The sequence below is a fragment of the Vipera ursinii genome (genome assembly GCF_947247035.1).
Source record: "Vipera ursinii genome assembly, chromosome: 1".
In the NCBI taxonomy this organism is placed as follows: Eukaryota; Metazoa; Chordata; class Lepidosauria; order Squamata; family Viperidae; genus Vipera; species Vipera ursinii.
Window position 1 is genome coordinate 253,092,137 of NC_139512.1, and position 18,258 is coordinate 253,110,394.

General features: G+C 47.6%; 1 protein-coding gene across 1 annotated transcript in view; it reads left to right on the forward strand.

The window, feature by feature from the left end:
- FOXO3 (forkhead box O3) overlaps window positions 1–18,258 on the forward strand; it is a 169,359-nt gene that overhangs the window by 128,130 nt on the left and 22,971 nt on the right. The window lies entirely within an intron of this gene.

The window sequence follows — 18,258 nt, forward strand, 5'->3', positions numbered from 1 at the left end:
AGTCGAGTCATAAGAGAGCCACGGTTGCCTACCCCTGGCCTAGTGTGTACAGCAGTATTTGTGTGAAGAGGGAGACACTTGAGTGAGGCTCCCCATGCAGGGAATTCCACAAGCAGGTGCTGCAATCAGAAGGACCTCAATTTATAATCTGCCTCCCTTAGCAACAGAGATAGTTTAAGATAATCACAATATGTGAAAGTCAGACTGTAGAGATGTCTTAAGACAGTCCCGTATTTTTCCAGATCTGTTGAGCTTTATCTCTGATTGTCTCCAAAGGCCTTGTTGATTGTGTGGGATAGAAAGAGTGCAGGTGGGAGGTGTGTGTGTGTTTTTTGCAGCTGAGGTCAGGTAGGTTATGTGTATCTTTCCTTCAGCAAGGACAAGCTTTGTATGTGTGTTTTAGTGTTTCCTCAAATCCACTGTCTAATGCTACATACAGGCCCTGAAAAGGGGGGGGAGATATCAGCTCTAGTTCTCAGACATTGGAAGTTGTGCCTTCAGCATTCCAAAACTATACCATACTTCTGAGTTATTTTATTATTTCAGAGAATTGGCTCTGTAGGCGTTCTTAGAAAATAAAAATGGTGAGTTGCTACAGCCCAATACTTTGAAAGGATGTCATCTGCCCTGCTCCTCCCCAGTACAAAGAGCAGCTGTGGGTTAGAGAGGAGTATCCTGAAGGATTAAGAGATGGTGGAAAACAACCTTTCCTGTTTTCTGTTTAATAGGTGTTCACAATGTTCCCTCATTAGGGCCACATTGAGAGTAGACAAACTCCCAGGTGCCACTTTGTAAACTGCCTAACATGTGCTGTCAGGATTATAATTTATGTGAAGAGAGCAGAAAGGAAGACATGGAGAGATCCTAATACTAAAGTAAAACAAAGACGTCAGTGTTCAGCTATAGTAGTACTGTTTGTTTGTTTGTTTATTCATGTTTCTACACCACCCTACTCATCTGACTCACAGATAACCTTTTTTCGTATCAATTGTTGCAAAGATTGGAATATTAAGTGAAAATAGCTGAACGTAATCCTCTGAATTTAAGACCTCAGGCTAGAAACCAGGAATTCTAATCCCATATTAGATATAAAGGCCGCTGGGTGACTTGGGCAATGGAGGAAGGCAATGGCAAACCACTTTTAATATCTTGCTAAGAAAAATGCAAGGATTTGCTCATGCAGTCATCCGGCACCAACACTGACTTGGATCCAGGCATGATCCTCTGAAGTCAAAAGGTCTTAACAGTCATTCCGGTAAGGGGACAACTGAAATGCCTTCCAAATGCCTTTTCTTGTGGTGTGTTTCCCACCCACCCACCCACCCGCTGTCCCTTTTCAGCAAACAAGAAAGCAGTTTAAGATCATGTTACCTAAATTTCTCAAGGATGCAAATGTTTATACTCACAAAAGTGATAAATTAATATGTTTGATAATGTTGAGAATTAAGGTTAGAGCTGAAAGAGGTGCCCGGTTGTAAATTGAGCTAAATTAGAATCATAACTCTTCAGGGTGTCTCTCTAGAACTGATAAGTGACTGGGCTGAATTGAAAAATGGATAAAAGGAAGTCCACCAAGCCCATGCAGTGTACCTTTCCTCACAGAGCAAGCTATAACTCTTCTTCCACAGTCAGCCTCTCCTGCTTTATTATAAAATGGGACTGGGGAGGGGGAAATGCTGAGAAGAAAAACATCAGACAAAGTGTCCCCTTAATTCATTTATGCCTCCATCCACTTGTTGATTCATTTCTGAAAGATCTCCAAAAAAATAAAAAAATACCGTCATACAGAGCAAATACTGATGTTAATTATTATATTAAGGTAAGACAGTGTGCTTTTCAGAAACAAGACTATAATAATGCTCAATAAACTACAGAAATGTACTTAACCTGTCATGTTCATTATCTCCAATCCCTTGGATCCCTTCAAGTTTAGTAGCATTATTAGAAAGGATAAATTATTTGCTGGACTCTCCTTCCAGCGCTTCTCTCCACTGGGCTGAGAATACGTAGCAGTATTTCTTGTAACAATTTCTCCTTATTCCCCCCCCCCCCCCCCCGCTTGCCTTTAATTTCATCTGTGCTCCTGGTTTTTTGTTTTTGTTTTACTTTTACCCCCAACACGTTTACTTTGGCAGGGGTGTCAGGGTAGTTCTAAACAGACCCGTAGGTCATCTCAAGGCCACTGGGTGTTCCTTATTCCTCTAAGGCCAGGCAGCCTAAGGCAGGGGTGTCGAAACTGCTGGCCCGCAGGTCGGTTGCATCATGCGGAGGCCGCACCCACCCCAGCTCCAGCAATGCAAAAAAAGATGCGATACATCGCAAGACGTCACGTGACGCGGCGGGTTTGACACCGTGGGCTAAGGGAAGGCAAATTAGTGTGCCTTCTGTGGATGTCATGGTCGACGACAGATTTCATTTGAAGCTGGGGAAGAGTAAATTACATTAGAACCTGGAGAAATTAAGTTCACTATCTCCCTTTTCACCTTTATTCTCAAAGACAAAGAGAAGCAACATTTGTATGTACTCGGCCGTAAACGCGCTGATCTACAAACTGAACAGTCACATTTTAGCTAAGGATATTTTGCAATTATCTTATTTGTTTATGGCTCACTATATCCTGCACATCCAGAAATTTTAGTTAATCGAGTAAGCCACGGTTAAATTAACCAAGTGTAAGTACGTTGTGTGAACATGGCAAGAGTACTCAAATCATTCTAGGGAGCTTGGAGTTCAAATCACTCATCCCTGGATGGCCATTGTTCAGTTGCCGTCCCTCGGCCAATTTATTTCACAGGAATAAATCCCCATGGATTCCACCGTGAGTTGATTTTCAAATGACGTAGGTTACGAGTGTAATACATATTTAATATTGTCTCTGTGTCCAAAGCTTTAAAATAAAACTTGAAAACAGGGCCATTTCCCTTATATTTTAGACCTTAAGGAACTTTGTTTCCCTTCAGAGCTGAAATGAATTTCTTGCCCCAGCAAAAAGATGGTCCACTTGTCATTTTTTTCAAAGACAGGAATGCCAGACTTAATCAACACCTCCCATACCTCCCGTGAGGGTGAACCTGTGCCCGCCTTTTCTTGCTCCAGATTAAAAATAGTATTGTTCTGACTTCTGCCAAGGCAAGCCAGGCAACGCGGACACCTGTCACACTTCCATCCACTGCAGGCATGTCTTGTGCCCCTATTGGCTTGAGTGTGGCTGTTCCAGGAATGCCGCCTCCCTTTCAGACCCTGTGCTGGAATGACCGTTGCGTTCTGGACTTTTGGCCTGCCTGTCTGCCAGCTATACTGGGGATTTCCGTTCCCCTGTTCTCCCCTCCCCCTAGTCTTTTGTTTCATTGGACAACATGTTCAGAAATGGAATGGTTAAGTGGCTATTTTTTAAAAAATGTGAAATTGAGAGTTTTGCCTGTTTCTTTCCCTCATTCATCTCACATTAAAATTTTACAATTGTGGGAGCCTTCTTTCTTTCTTTCTTTCTTTCTTTCTTTCTTTCTTTCTTTCTTTCTTTCTTTCTTTCCTCCCTCCCTCCCTCCCTCCCTCCCTCCCTCCCTCCCTTCCTTCCTTCCTTCCTTCCTTCCTTCCTTCCTTCCTTCCTTCCTTCCTTCCTTCCTTCCTAATTCAGCTATATATATCAGTGACCTAAAAGGGAGATGTCTGGAAATGTTATTTAAAAACAACATCACAGTAAAATAATTTCCATAATAAAGATGCATACTGTTGCACAATTCATTTAGAATACAACCCCACTAGGGATTTTTTTTTAGTGCTTGTAAGTTACTTTTGCCCTGCTTTTCAGCTCAGAAAGCCATAGAAGGAGGCTAAAACAAGCACTCAGAGTAACTAATCAGAAGCTGCTCCTGACTATTAATCACTTCCAAATCATGTGCTGTGAAAGGATATATTGCAAGAACTTATTTTAATTGCTTGTATCTAGTTGTGGAATATAGAGGCACACTGGAACTCTTTCTTTTGCACTGCAAATGGACTGAGATATTAAATTTACCGTCAGTCGTATAACAAGGATTCCATATGCACCAGCTGTATCTCATCTTGCTAATCTGTAGGTTTATTTTTAAAAATATTGGGGTGGGGGGGATGGTGCTTTTAAGAGAAGTCACACAGTTCATCCCTCTCTCCCCCCCCACCCCCAGCAAATGGATTCCTTGTTGTGTTGTGGAGAGTGATAAATTGATACCACATGTCCCTTCCAGACAAAAAGCCTCTGTACTCCAGGCGAGGTGCATGCAGCTGGTGTCTGAATTAATGGGCAAGTCCCATAAGGTAAACACAGCATGGAAGAGACTGAAACAGAAACTGAGCTGAGAAAAGTGGGGAAATTTTTGTAGAAAGGGATCTGCCAATGTTCCTTAACTAAAGAAATAGAACAAACAAGTGAAACGCTTACAAATAGAATTCTGAAATATGAGAAGCGGTGGTTGTAACCAAGTCAGCAAAGCTGTAAACAGCCCGAGTGGAACATATTCCTTGGTCTTCCACTGTCCTTATAAAACTTGTGAACAAACGCGGCAAAGCATATGTAGTGCATACATTTCGTTATTTGTAACAGGATAGGTAATTCCACTGAGGTGCGTCCCTTATGATTGGGAGAATGGACATACGTTTCCTGTGGGAATGTAATTAGCAATAGCACTTAACCACAGCACTTAGGCTTATATATTGCTTCACAGTATTTTACAGCCCTCTCTAAGCGGTTTACAGAGTCAGCCTATTACCCCCAACAATCTGGGTCCTCGTTTTACCAACCTCAGAAGAATGAATGGAAGGCTGAGTCAACCTTGAGAATTGGTGAGAATTGAACTCCCGGTAGTCAGCAGAACTAGCCTGCTATACTGCATTTCATCCCCTGCACCACCACAGCTCATAACATGTATAATTAACATGTATAACATGCTACCCTTTCGTCTAACATGTCTTCTGCAAAGCTTCAGTTTATATTTCAAAGGAAATCTTCACTGGTTCCAGTGAAGCATTCCTCAATATGCAAATGACAATTTTAGAGGAATAATAATAATAATAATAATAATAATAATAATAATAATAATAATAATAATAAGAAGAAGAAGAAGAAGAAGAAGAAGAAGAAGAAGAAGAAGAAGAAGAAGAAGAAGAATTTGGAGGGGACCATGGAGGTCATCTAGTCCAACCCACTGCTCAGCAGGAAACCCTATAACATTTCAGACCAATGGCTGCCCAGTCTCTTCTTAAAAACGTCCAGTGTTTGAGCATTCACCACTTCTGGAGGCAGATTGTTCAGGTTCCCAGTACTGCTCAGGCCGCTTGGTGGCTGTTGTTGACATAACACAATATGTGCATATTGGCCCTAGAAGGTATGCTAAACACACCATGCCTGGAAGCCTGGCAGAGAGGAAACCCTGGGGCTTCTGATCTATGGGGCAGGTTTGAACTCAGGATGGAAAGTTGCACTTGAATATTGATATGCAGGAACCTTATATGCAGTGCTTTTTTTGTAAAAGAAAAAGGTGCCGGAACTCACACATGTCATACAACCCGCCTTGCCTACCCTACAAGGTTCCATCCAAAAAAGGTGCTGGAACTCCGTTCTGAGCGTTCTATGAGAAAAAAAGCCCTGCTTATATGAGATAGTGGAGGTGATATTTAGCTTGAAAGGGAACTACTAGCGTTCATTCAGATTGACTCCGGTTGGTTTTCAGTAGTTCTAAATGCAGGGGAAGGCAGTGTACATTAGAAACTAATTCGTTCAACAATCACTTACTATTGCCCATCAGCAAGAAACAATTTAAGTAACAATTACTGTGAAGTAAGAAAATGAATATGAAATGTTTTTACCGCTAGCTACTTTTGTGTGAGGAAGAAATTGGACAAAACTGTAATCAAAGCTACTAAAATTAGACTGGCCTATTACTATAAGGTGTTAACTTTCTTTTCCACTGAGAAAAAGTAGTTCTCCACCCATAAACCAAATCACAGGGTTTGATAGATAGAGGGTTGGCTTTAGGTAAAGCTCAAATCTTATGGTTTGTTGTTGTTGTTAGCTGCGAAGTCGTGTCCGACCCATCGCAACCCCATGGACAACGTTCCTCCAGGCCTTCCTGTCCTCTACCATCTTCTGGAGTGCATTTAAGCTCACGCCTACTGCTTCAGTGACTCCATCCAGCCACCTCATTCTCTGTCGTCCCCTTCTTCTATTGCCCTCAATCTTTCCCAGCATTAGGCTCTTCTCCAGTGAGTCCTTCCTCCTCATTAGGTGGCCAAAGTATTTGAGTTTTAGCTTCAGGATCTGGCCTTCTAAAGAGCAGTCAGGGTTGATCTCCTCTAGGACTGACCGGTTTGATCGCCTTGCAGTCCAAGGAACTCGCAGGAGTCTTCTCCAGCACCATACTTCAAAGGCCTCAATTCTTTGGCGCTCAGCCTTTTTTATGGTCCAACTTTCACTGCCATACATTGCAACTGGGAAGACCATAGCCTTGACTATAAGCACAGTCCCCATCTGTAGTGATCTTGGAGCCCAGGAAAATAAAATCTGTCACTACCTCCATTTCTTCCCCATCTATTTGCCAGCAATTGAGAGGGCCGGATGCCATGATCTTGGTTTTTTTAATGTTAAGTTTCAACCCAGGTTTTGCACTCTCCTTCTTCACCTGCAACACGAGGCTCTTTAGTTCTTCACTTTCTGCCATTAGATTGGTATCATCTGCATATCTTAGGTTGTTGATATTTCTTCTGGCAATCTTAATTCCAACTTTTGATTCATCTAGCCCTGCCTTTCTCATGATGTGCTCTGCATATAAGTTAAATAGGCAGGGTGACAGTATACAGCCTTACTGGACTCCTTTCCCAATTTTGAACGAATCAGTGGTTCCGTGTCCAGTTCTCACTGTTGCTTCTTGGCCCACATATAGGTTTCTCAAGAGACAAATAAGATGGTCTGGTACGCCCATCTCTTTAAGAACTTGCCACAGTTTGTTATGATCCACACAATCAAAGGCTTTAGCATAGTCAATGAAGCAGAAGTAGATGTTTTTCTGGAACTCTCTAGCTTTCTCCATGTTGGCAATTTGATCTCTAGTTCCTCTGCCTCTTCAAAATCCTGCCTGTACTTCTGGTAGTTCTCGATCCACATACTGCTGGAGTCTAGCTTGTAGGATTTTAAGCATAACTTTACTAGCATGAGAAATGAGTGCAATGGTGCGATAGTTTGAACATTCTTTGGCACTGCCTTTCTTTGGAATTGGAATGTAAACTGATCTTTTCCAATCCTATGGCCACTGTTGAGTTTTCCAAATTTGCTGGCAAATTGAGTGTAGCACTTTTACTGCACTGTCTTTTAAGATTTTGAATAGCTCAGCTGAAATACTGTCACCTCCACTAGCTTTGTTGTTGCTCAGCTGTCCTAAGACCCACTTCACTTCACATTCTAGGATGTCTTGCTCGAGGTCAGTGACCACCTCATTGTGATTATCAGGGACGTTAAGCTCATTCTTGTATAATTCTTCTGTGTAATTTTGCCACCTCTTCTTAATCTCTTCTGCCTCGGTTAGGTCCCTGCCATTTTGGTCCTTTATCATGCTCATTTTTGCATTAAACGTTCCCTTCATTTCTCCAATTTTCTTGAAAAGATCTCTGGTCCTCCCTATTCTATTGTTTTCTTCTATTTCTTTGCACTGTTCATTTAAGAAGGCATTCTTATCTCTTTGCTTTCTTGCATTTCTTTTTCTTTGGGATGGTTTTGGTTGCTATCTGTTGTACAATGTTGCGAACCTCTGACCATAGTTCTTCAGGCACTCTGTCTATTAGATCTAATTCCTTAAATCTATTTGTCACCTCTACTGTATATTCAACAGGGATATGATTTAATTCATACCTGAGTGACCTAGTGCTTTCCCCTACTTTCTTCAGTTTAAGCCTAAACTTTGCAATGAGAAGCTCATGGTCTGAGCCAAAGTCAGCTCCTGGTCTTGTTTTTACTGACTGTATAGAGCTTCTCCATCTTTGGCTGCAGAGCATATAGTCAATCTGATTTCTGTGTTGACCATCTGGTGACGTCCATGTGTAGAGCCGTCTCTTGGGTTGTTGGAAAAGAGTGTTTGCTATGACCATCGTATTCTCTTGACAAAATTCTATCAGCCTGTGCCCTGCTTCATTTTGTACTCCAAGGCCAAACTTGCCTGTTATTCCGGTTATCTTTTGGCTTCCTACTTTAGCATTCCAATACCCCATGATGATAAGGACATCATTTTTTGGTGTTAGTTCTATAAGGTGCTGTAGGGCTTCATAGAACCGGTCAATTTCATCCTCTTCAGCATCGGTGGTTGGGGCATAGACTTGGACTACTGTGATATTGAATGGTTTGCCTTGGATTCGAACTGAGATCATTCTGTCATTTTGAGGATTGTATCCCAGTATTGCTTTTCCTACTCTTTTATTGACTATGAAGGCTACTCCATTTCTTCTGAGGGATTCTTGCCCACAGTAGTATACCTGATGGACATCTGAATTAAATTCACCCATTCCTGTCCATTTTAATTCGCTGATACCTAAGATGTCGATGTTCAGTCTTGTCATCTCTTGTTTGACCACGTCCAGCTTTCCTTGATTCATGGATCTTACATTCCAGGTTCCTATGGAGAAAAAATCTTTACAGCATCGGACTTTCCTTTCACCACCAGACACATCCACAGCTGAGCATCCTTTCGGCTTTGGCCCAGTCGCTTCATTCTTTCTGGCGCTACTAGTACTATCCCTCTGCTCTTCCCCAGTTGGACGCCTTCCGACCTGAGGGTCTCATCTTCCAGCGTCATATCGTTTTGCCTTTTGGTACTGTCCATAGGGTTTTCATGGCAAAGATACAGGAGTGGGTTGTCATTTCCTTGTCCAGTGGATCACGTTTTGTCAGAACTCTCTGCTATGACCTTTCCGTCTTGGGTGGCCCTGCACGGCATAGCTCATAGCTTCATTGAATTACGCAAGCCCCTTCGCCACGATAAGGCAGTAATCCATGAAGGGTTGTAATAGCTTGCTTTTTGTTACTCATGATAAATGCATTTGAACTGTGTGTCTTAGTTTGAATATTTGTTGAGTAAAAGCGTGACACTTTGACACACAGTTACATTAATGCTCCAAAATTCAGTGAATTGTATAATTTTTTTATAAAAATCTCTGTTCTGTGAAGTGTAAATCTCTGATAACATGCACAGATGATTGTTATTACTTTTATTGTTTTATTATTATAACCTACTAGAGACAACTGAAAGATTTTGTGAGCTTACACATCGATGGAGGTACACAGTAGGGCTATAATCCTTCTGGTTAAAAAAAAAACCTCACTCGTAGAAAATCTGTATGCACCCATTAGAGTTTTTGCAGAGTTTGGAATCAAAGCCATAAACTGGCAAAGTGAAAAAAACCACTCCATAGCCCTTTACTTTATTTATACTTACAAAGGGAGAGTGGCATTCGGTATATATTTATATTTGCTTAAAGTGATAGTTTATTTTATTTATTTGTTTGTCAAATTTATGTGGCTGCCCATCTTATGAAAAAATGATTCTAGGCAGCATACAACAGTATATATCTGCTGTGATTAAGAGAGAAAACCCTGGCTTTGAATTTTATTACTACTTTTTTTTCTTTACTGGACCTGGCCTTAGACAAAACATTTTTATGTACTTAAACAATGAATAAAAAGCACGTAGACCGCATGTCTTTACACACCCCAGATGTTCTTCATTAGCTTAATGTCATCCTGCTTCTTTTTGTCAGACATAGAGATGCCAATGTGAATCACTGAGCTTGAATGACAATCCCCATTGTACATTATAAAATAGTGTTTGTTTGTTTTTTAAAAATGAGCAATTTGTGAATTCTTACTATCCTGTTTTCAAAACATATTTTCAAAAGCATTTCACTTTTCCACATTGTTATGGTCCACATCTGTCAGTGGTTTTTAAGTACCTCCTCACATTTAAACGGTCTGGGTCATATTGTGTTTTCCCCAAAATTCTTATCTCCGAAATACTTTAAGGTTTTGACATGCACATAAAAAGCTGCTCATTTTAATTGTTAAAGTAACAAGGACTAACTTTCGAAGCAGCCATCCAGGACTTGCAAATGACACGGCTGCTTTAGCAATCTGAAAAGAGAGGCTCTTCCATGCTTTTCTCTGCACTTTGCAAAGAACAAGCTTTGCTTTGCACAATTGGACTATATTTGAGGTATAGGTTGTAGGTATAGGATCGTGGTGGTGAACCTATGGCACATGTGCCACAGGCGGCACGCAGAGCCCTCTCTGTGAGCACACATGCCATCGCCCTAGTCCTAGGCCTTCAGTCCCATCCATGAGCAACCTGCATCAATACCCACACAGGATAAGGTTGCTGCGCCCGCCCCGCCTCCCCCAAGCGTTTTTTTTTCCAACCTGCCTTTCAGCTGCATTCCGTTTCTCCGTTCGCTTCTCAGCCTTCGCCGCGTGTTTGTGGGACTATCGGTAAAAAAAAAAAAGTTCCATCAGACTTTCTAACTTCTAGCGAGATCTCAAGAAGTTAGAAAGTCTGATGGAACTTCTTTTTTTTACCAATAGTCCCAGAAACACGTGGCGAAAGCTCAGAAGCAAATGGAGAAACAGAATACAGCTGAAAGGCAGGTTAGTAAAACAACGCTTGGGGGAGGCAAGGGCATCTGGGCAGGGGCGTGGGCGACAATCTTACCCTGCATGGTGGTGGGAGGGTGGGGCGCATGCCCTTCCCATGCCAGGCCAACCCCTGCAGCCCCAGGGTGGCTGTGCTGGGCGGCAGTGGGCAGGGTGTTGAGGTGAGGGCCGGCAGGCCAACCAAAGCAGTAGGTGGAATGCTGGAGGCTCAGGGAGGGAGGGTGCTGAAGTGGGCTGTTGGGCTATTGGCAAGAGCAACGCGTCTGAGCAGAAAGCGGCCTTGGAAGACGTGAGGCAGGTAAGGAAAAAAATCCTTGCTCCCCCCCAGAAATTGCCTTTCTTTCCTTACCTGACTGCCAGCCCCATGCTGTTTCTCCTTCGCAGTCTGCCGCTGCCGCGTGCAAGGAAACGAAGTTTTTTTGGGGGGAAAAAAGGTCAATCAATCAACCTGCCCTACTTGTTCCACAGCCGCTTTCGGCCGAGCCACATTGCAGCAGCATTGGGTGCAATATGTGAGGCGGCAAATAGCCACATCATGCCGAAACCGGCCGTTTGCTGTCTCCTTCCCAATGCTGCTGCCATGAGGTGCCCCTCTGGCTCCTGGGAGTTATGGTGGCATCCTTTGCCGTGATTTTCTGGAAAGATTTGTGACGTGGGTGGGTGCGACATGCAAGAAAGCAAATGGCTGTGGCCGGCGCAAACAGCCATGTTGCGCCTGTTCTGAACCAGCCCTCTTCTCGCACCCCTAATCAAAAGAAGAGTCTGGAAAGCGTCCAAGACCAAAAGGCTTCTGCCAAGTTTTAATTACACTGATACAAGAATACAAGAGCTTGACTTCTCAAACGGAAAAGTTGCTTTCAGCAACCAGCCCCTCCCCAAACACTTCTTTTATAGAGAGCTCAGGGCGTGGTCTCCCTGTGCCTCCTCCCGAGGAGTCCCATAGCCTTTCTTTGTTTGTCCCTGCTCGTCTGCCTCCTGCGTCGGGCGTCCTTGAACAGGGCCAGCTGTGGGTCATCATCCTCCGCACTCTCGGGCTCACACAGCTGAGAAGAGGTTCCCGGCTGAGGACTCTGCAAAGTCTCCAAATCATCATCAGCCGGTTCGTTTCCCTCCTCCCCCACATCTGAGTCCTCCGATACATCGGACCCGGCTGTCGGACCCACAGGCTGGCCCTGAGTCACAACACTATCCCGCACCGCAGGGCCCTTCCCCCGGGTCTGCCGATCCGGATGCGGTCGGGATGGGAACTGTTCGTGAAACGCAGTCACCAACGCAGGGGCATGAACGGCGGTCGCGTCTTCCCATGTGAAGTCCTCCGGCCCGTACCCTTTCCACTCGATCAGGTACTGGAAGCGACCTTTCAGCCAGCGGGAATCCCTGATGCTGGCGACCTCGTACTCGGGGGTGCTGTCGCCATCACGAGGTCCTGATGGGGGAGGTTCCGCTTGGCGAAGTGGACAAGCCGGTTGTTCGGGGACCAACAAGGACCGATGGAAGACGGGGTGCACGCGCAGGGAACGTGGCAGAGTTAAACGATAGGCGACCGGGTTGATGACGGCCTCGACTGGGAACGGTCCAAGGTAACGGTGGTCCAGCTTCCTCGCCGGCCGAGTGGATGGTAGGTTCCTGGTGGACAGCCAGACCCGATCCCCCACCGATAATGGAGGCGTATCCCTTCTCGACCGATCGGCGAACCTCTTGTAGTCGGCCTTGGCCTTCTCCAGCTGCCGTCGCACCAACCGATGGATCGCCTGTAACTCCGCCATGAATTCGTTCGCTGCCGGCTCCGGTGAGTCCACGGGAGAAAGGGGGAAAAACCGAGGGTGATAACCCACATTGGCCAAGAACGGTGTCATCTGCGTGGAGGTGTGCTGCGAGTTGTTAAAGGCAAACTCGGCTATGGCCAAATAGTCCACCCAATTGTCCTGCTGCAGGTTAACGTAGCAGCGCAGATACTGCTCCAAAATGCCGATGACCTTCTCGGTACCCCCGTCGGTCTGAGGATGATGCGCAGACGAGAGGCAAACCTTAATGTCCAACGCCCGCATCAACTCCTGCCAGAAGCGGGCTGTAAACTGGGCCCCCCTATCGGAGACGACTCTATCGGGAAGGCCGTGCAGCCGGAACACCTGTTGGATGAACATGCGACTAGTGGCGCGAGCTGACGGTAAGCCGCGACAGGGGATGAAGTGCGCCATCTTGGTCAACATGTCCACCACCACAAACACTGTCGTGAAGCCGGAGGATGGGGGTAGATCCGTCAGAAAGTCCATGGACACAGCCCCCCAGGGTCTCTTGGGCGTTGGCAAAGGCTGCAGTAAACCAGGCGGGGCCCCTGTCGCTGACTTGGCCTGCCTGCATGGGACGCAGGAGGTGACATAAGACTGGACATCGTGTCGGACTCGGGGCCACCAGAATGTACGGGAGACCAGGTTCAGAGTCTTGAACAGGCCAAAATGCCCCGCAGCCGGGTTATCATGACATTGGCTGAGGACGAGTCCCCTGAGTGGCCCTCCTGGAACATAGAGCCGGTCACGATAATACAGGAGTCCATCCGTGACCGACCAAGGCGAATCTGGCCCCACCTCTTCCTTCCGCTGAGCCACCCACGCCTCCTGCTGCTGCGCCTCCCGGATCCGAGCCCGTATATCCACCGGCTCCCGCACCGCAGCAAAAGACTCGACGGGGATCACGGTCCTGGGCGGAAGCTTGTCTTCCACTCGGGTGTACTCGGGCTTCCTGGACAGAGCATCCGCTCTCTGGTTGTGCCCGCTTGGTATGTACCGCACCCGGAAGTCAAACCTCGCAAAGAAGAGGGACCACCGGATCTGGCGTTGGTTCAAATTCCGAGCGGTCTGCAGGCTTTCCAGATTCTTGTGGTCCGTCCGGACCTCGATTTGATGCCGCGCCCCCTCCAGATGATGCCTCCAAGCCTCGAACGCCGCCTTGATGGCCAGCAGCTCCTTCTCCCAGATGGTATAGTTGCGCTCCGAGGGATTCAATTTCCGTGAGTGATACGCGCAAGGGAAAAGGGTACCGTTGGGCGTCGCTGCCTGGAGTAACACGGCCCCAATGGCAATGTCGGAGGCGTCCGCCTCCACGACAAACGGCCGTTGCGGGTCAGGATGCTTCAAGATGGGCTCCTTCATGAAGGCGTCCTTCAAAGCTTGGAACGCCTGTTGTTCGGGGGCGTTCCACTGGAACCGAGTCTTCTTCTGCAGGAGCCGGGTGAGGGGGGCTGTCAAGGCAGCAAAGCCAGGGATGAATGTCCGATAGTAGTTGGCAAATCCAAGAAGTCGCTGAATATCCTTCACGCGACGCGGGGGTTGCCAACTCTGCAACGACTCAACTTTACTCGGTTCCATGGCGATGCCCTCAGGAGAAATGCGGTGACCCAAGAAATCAATGGTCACCTGGTAGAACTGGCACTTCTCCAACTTGGCAAACAGCCGATGTTTCCGGAGGCGCTGCAGGACCTGACGGAGATGCTGATGATGCGCTTCACGCGACGGGGAGTAAATCAGGATGTCGTCCAGGTAAATCACAACAAACTGGTCCAACAGATCCCGAAAGATGTCATTCATAAAATGCTGAAACACAGCGGGGGCGTTGGTCAGGCCAAACGGCATCACCGTGTACTCGAAATGTCCATAGCGAGTACCAAACGCCGTCTTCCACTCATCACCCGGCCGAACCCTGACGAGGTTGTAAGCTCCACGCAGGTCCAGTTTCGTGAAGATCTTAGCCTCCCGGAGTCGGTCCAAGAGCTCGGGGATGACGGGCAGCGGATAGCGGTTACGCACCGTGATAGCGTTGAGTTTCCGGTAGTCACAGCAAAGCCGTAACTCGCCCGACTTCTTTTTGACGAAGAGCACGGGCGCAGACACTGGCGAGGACGAGGGCCGGATGAAACCACGAGCCAAGTTCTTCGTCAGGAAGTCCCGCAATGCAGCCAACTCGGGCTCCGACATGGAGTACAAACGCCCCACTGGGAGAGGCGCATCAGGGACTAGGTCAATGGAGCAGTCGTAGGGCCTGTGCGGGGGTAATTGGTCCGCCTCTGACTCGCTGAACACGTCAGCAAAGTCGGACAGTTCGGGAGGCAAGGAAACCCCTGGGGAACCCTCCACCTGGCCGGCACAGATATGGCGGGTGTGGTCCACGCACTGCAAACTTGGGAAGGTGACCAAGTTCTGAGACCAATAGATCTGTGGATCATGCGCCCGGAGCCACGCCAGTCCCAAGACCACGGGGAAGTGCAGATCCGAAGTGACGTAGAACTGAATGGCCTCCACATGGGTACTGATGGCCATACACACGGGTTGCGTGGCGGCCGTGATAGGCCCGGACAGGAGCACTCGACCATCGATGGTCTCCACAAGCATGGGCGGATCCACTGGACACTGGGGAACAGCCCATTTGGCCACAAAGGCCGAATCCATAAAGTTAGTGGTAGCCCCAGAGTCAATTAAGGCATGGACTGGAATCCCCTCTGGCTTGCCAGGAAGGATCAGACGTGCCTCCAAAATCAAATGCCGTGGAGGTTCACAGGCACCGTCGGAACAACGTCGCTCGGTGTGGATGTTGTGGGTCGCCCGATCTTTCACACCGTCTAGATCGGGCTCGGGCCGTTTCCCGATAGCAAAGCAGGGGACTTTCTCGGGGCAGGCTTGGTCACTGACGCCCGCTGACGCTTCTTCGGGCAAGAAGCAGCCAAATGTCCAGGGTCCCCACAGTAAAAACACAACCCCTCCGATCGTCGTCTGTCTATTTCCGTCACCGATAGACGGGACCTGGCGGCACCCAGCTCCATTGGCTCCTCCCTCTGGACTGGGGGCTCACGCACAACAGGGGCGGCAGGGGTCTGTGGGGTGGCACGGCGACTCTTACGCTGCTGCAGCCGGGCATCGATCCGCAGACAAAGATGGATCAGCCCATTCAGGTCTGAGGGAATGTCCACGCGGGCCAGCTCATCCAACATCTCCTCTGACAAGCCATCCTGAAAGGCATCCACGAGCGCAGCCTCATTCCAGGCGGAATCCTGGCTAAGCAGCCGGAAATCGCTGATATAGGCCTGTAGAGGGCGCTGACCCTGCCTCAAAGCTTTCAGGCGTCGGGTGGCCGTCTGCGCCTTAATCGGGTCCTCGTACATGAGGCGCATATGGTCACAAAACCCCCCAAAGTTATCCAACAAAGGGCTAGGCTGTGCCAACAGAGGCGTGCCCCAACGAGCTGCATCTCCCGACAGAAGGCTCAATACGAATCCCACCTTATCTCGGTCAGTGGGGAAATCAGCTGCTCTCACGCTGATATAAAGCTGGCATTGTCCCAGGAAGGCAGGAAACAGTTCTGGTTTACCAGCAAATTTATCCGGCATAGCTATCTGACATTTCCTCCTGGGTGGGGGGGCAGCATGTACCTGAGCCTGCAGTTGTGCCACCTGAGTGGCCAGCAAGGTGAGTTGCTGGTTGAGCTGGGCATTCTCGGCAAGAAGCTGCTCCATCGTAGTATTAAGGGGTGGGTGGCTGAAAGCAAACTGTTCTGAACCAGCCCTCTTCTCGCACCCCTAATCAAAAGAAGAGTCTGGAAAGCGTCCAAGACCAAAAGGCTTCTGCCAAGTTTTAATTACACTGATACAAGAATACAAGAGCTTGACTTCTCAAACGGAAAAGTTGCTTTCAGCAACCAGCCCCTCCCCAAACACTTCTTTTATAGAGAGCTCAGGGCGTGGTCTCCCTGTGCCTCCTCCCGAGGAGTCCCATAGCCTTTCTTTGTTTGTCCCTGCTCGTCTGCCTCCTGCGTCGGGCGTCCTTGAACAGGGCCAGCTGTGGGTCATCATCCTCCGCACTCTCGGGCTCACACAGCTGAGAAGAGGTTCCCGGCTGAGGACTCTGCAAAGTCTCCAAATCATCATCAGCCGGTTCGTTTCCCTCCTCCCCCACATCTGAGTCCTCCGATACATCGGACCCGGCTGTCGGACCCACAGGCTGGCCCTGAGTCACAACAGCGCCGAAACAGGCCGTTTGCTGCGTCCTGCCCAATGCCGCTGCCATGAGGCCGCAAAACAAGCCGGGCGGTGGTAAGAAACTGGTATACCGGTTCCTTACCTCCACCCGGCTTGTTCTGCAGCCTCATGGCAACTGCATTGGGTGTGACGCGCGAGGTGGCAAATGGCTGTGGCCAGTGGCAAACAGCTGTGGCATGCCAAAATCAGCCATTTGCCGCCACCTGCCCAATGCCGCTGCCATGAGGCCGCAGAACAAGCTGGGTGGAGATAAGGAACTGGCCTCATGGCAGCAGCATTGGGTATGATGTGTGAAGCGGCAAATGGCCGCAGCTGGTGGCAAATAGCCATGTCATGCCTAAACCAAGGGGCCGGCAGGCTATGGCTGCTGATGGACACAGTTGGCCCCCATGCGCTTGCTGTGTGCAGGAGCTGATGGTGTTAGGCAGCAGCCGCCCCAGTCCCTGCCTCGCCTTGCCTTGCCTTGCCTTGCCCTGCAGGAATGGTACCCCTGCCCTGCCCCCTGCCTCACCTCACCTCACCCCGCAGGACGAGACTCCTGCCCACTGTCCCACCCACCAGAGACCCCCTGGATCTCCCCCAACCCTGCCCGGCCCCCACAGACGTCCCTTCCCACAAGCAACATCAAGGTGGCCACACCCACCCCAGCCACACCCACCCAATCTGTCATGACCACCACAGCCACGCCCACCCAATGGGCCATGTCCATCCAATGGGCCACGCCCACCCGGCACCTGGCGATACAGAAGTGGGTTTTTGGATTGCAGTTTGGGCACTCGGTCTGTAAAAGGTTTGCCATCACTGGTATAGGCTATAATCCTACCAATCTCACCTTTTTTTTTTTTTAGTGCATCCAGACAAAGGGTTGTCGCAGTAACAATCACAAGGCACTCTGCCTTTGCACCTTTCCCAACTTATTCTGCCTTTCCCTTTGTTTATTTTTTTCTGATATGGTAATTACAATATCTAGAAGAAATGGTGGGAATGTGCGGGAGGTTTATTATTGGAAGAAATCTTTTAGTCAGTTCTCCGAAAATTTTTTGAGAGTGTGGTTTTATGTTTTAACAATAAATCCTTATCTGGAAGTCCTTCCCCTCCCCCCCTTTTTTTTAGTCCTAATAACCTAAAATACATCTCAATGGAATAGCTGGAAATAGCTTTTACACTAGCAGCACATGTCTCTTGCAACCATCAGTTCATTCTAGCATGACCCTAAATGGCATGCTGATTTGGGGGCCATGGGTTTTCTCCTGTCAGTGGTCTTTTGATTTCTTGCATTTCTTATGGCAATCGACTAGAATTTGATTTGCTCGACTTTTTCATCTCCACTAGTAAAAACCACACAGTTGGTGACTGTGCTATATATAATTGTTTTTTCTCTTTGGAAACTTACAGCAGTGACTCAGGCTAGAATATTAACCAAGTTAGCTTGCTCAGATGCCACTAAACTTGGAAAAGAGAAGATGAGGGGGAAAAAACTACCGTAATAAACGTAGTTGTTGCTATTTACAGAAGATCATTAGGTTACAACATGTCAAACAGGTTTTACTTTGTGCTTTCAGTTTGTACACTG